Below are 2158 nucleotides of genomic sequence, written 5' to 3' on the forward strand. Positions count from 1 at the left end.
GGGGGTGGGGGGTGGGAGAGAGAGAGAGAGATATTTAATGCTTCCTAAGCTTTTATCCCCTCTGGGGACGTGCAAGCCCCCTAATTACAGGTGAAGACATACGTCACAGGAAGGGGTTGTACAATAGGCATACACATTGTAAGAAGGGGGATCTATGATAGGCATAAGCGTAACAGGAAGGGGATGAGCTAGGGGTGTGCCCATAGGAATGGGAAGGTCTGGGGTTACACATGTGACAAGATGGGCGGACCCTAGATTCATGATGGCAGCCTAATCTTGGTCATCCTTGGGCGGGTTTGACCTCTCTGGTGTCTCCTACAAGTAAACAGACAACTACTATCCTTATCCGAAGGGAGTGGGCCCTACTTGTTGTGAGATAAAAAGGGGTTAGTTTACTTGTTCCAGATGTCTAATAGCTCTTAAGGAGAATGACCTTTAATCTACTCCTGATGACTTCCAAAGTGTACAGTCATTCTCAAGCTAAGTCTGGCATATATTTGGGGGAGACAACTTGGGAGAAGTCCTTCTGTTTCCCACAGGTCTCTTTTATGACTTGAGTGTTGTTTTATGTCATTCTCTCACTCTATCGTGGATCTTCTAATGTGATCCATTTCAGAACATTTGGTCGTGGTGTCCAGACACTCGCTCTAGTTCTTACGGGCTCAGAATCGTGGAGAGTAATGCGTGGCTGCCCTGCTAGTCTACTGGCTACTTCCCTGTGTCTTTAGTTTTCCCCTCCCCCATCTTTCCTCTTGTCACTACTCCCCAAAGTAGGGTGTAGAACATTTTCTTTGGGGACTATGTTACGTCAATGGACCTGGGGGCTCTTGTAGACCATGGTCCTGCATCCTCAGGTCCAGTGACTTATTCCTTCCAGATATTTAGCTATGTCTAAGAAGTTTTCAAACTTTGCCACTTGTGTGCACCACCACATTCATGTATGTGTTTGCAGCATAAGTAAACTCACATGTACAAATAGTCTCTATTGAATAATTATATATACATTCCTCTATTAAATATAGACTCATGGGTATCGTCCCACTCTCTTTTTTCCACACCTGCTCACCTTGTGAACAGGTATCTATTGTCGGTCACTATTATTGCAGAATTGTGCATAGAACAGGACTTACCTCAGCTGCCTTTAACTCCTGCACTTCTCTCGGTGTTTTCCCTGCCTATGTTATCTTGGGCAGACCTCCCTCTGATTGTTTATTGCCTTCCTCTTATTGTTTATATTCCCTGCCTCTTATTGTTTATTGCCTTCCCCTGCACCCAAGTTAATGAGGCTCTTCTCTCCAGCCAGTTTACCCTCGCTTCCCTCCCACACCGGTAGCATGTGATTTAATGACTGCTGTTTCCACGGGCTTTGACAATGCCTGTCTTTTCTCTACTTGTGATGTTGCTTTTTGTTCGGAGTTTTGTTTTCTTTATGTTGACGTATCATCCGAAACACAGGCTGGGTCTTTGAGCTTCGTCAGTTGGTTCTTCAAGTCCTCTTCACTTCCGGCAAGCAGATGTGTCATCAGCATAACAAGCCCTGCGAGCGCAGGTTGGTAACCAGTTGTCCTGTAATCCAGATGCCAACCCTGTCTTCACAATTGACCGAGATGGCCAATGGACACAACCCGGACAAACCTCTCTCCTGTCGGCAAAGCACAGCGTACCCTCTTGTTCTGAACATAGCCTTTTCATCGGAGCACAAGGTCCGAAAGTGCCTCATTAAATCCTATAGGATAAGAAATATGAAAAATCTGGACGTTTGGAGACTTAAACCATTCCTTCCTGGATTTTATTTATTTTTTAATAATAATAAAAAAAAGCCACAACAAGGCTGCAGGAAGTTTGTTTCTAGGAACAAAGTACCGGTAATCTATTCGACAAGAAGCTTGAAACTTCCTCTGGAGTTGGTCCCCAATGTCCAAATCTCACGCTGGGGGCTCTGCGTACACCTCGAGACGCGCGAGGGTAACCGCTGGGAGAGGCGGTGGTTGGACGCCGGGCTCGGGCTCTGCGCCGCGCTCCGAGGCGACAGGCAGCGAGCCGACAGCGAGCGGACAGCGGGTCTCCAGAGGCACGTTCTCGAGCGCTTCCGGAACCCACGCGCCCGGCTCCGCCTGCTCCGGGCGGCGTTTCCGGGGCACCAGGGGCGGGGCCTGGC

This window comes from Echinops telfairi, unplaced genomic scaffold (genome assembly GCF_000313985.2).
Source record: "Echinops telfairi isolate 266 unplaced genomic scaffold, ASM31398v2 ScPeMD7_7468;HRSCAF=8506_0, whole genome shotgun sequence".
Classification (NCBI taxonomy): domain Eukaryota; kingdom Metazoa; phylum Chordata; class Mammalia; order Afrosoricida; family Tenrecidae; genus Echinops; species Echinops telfairi.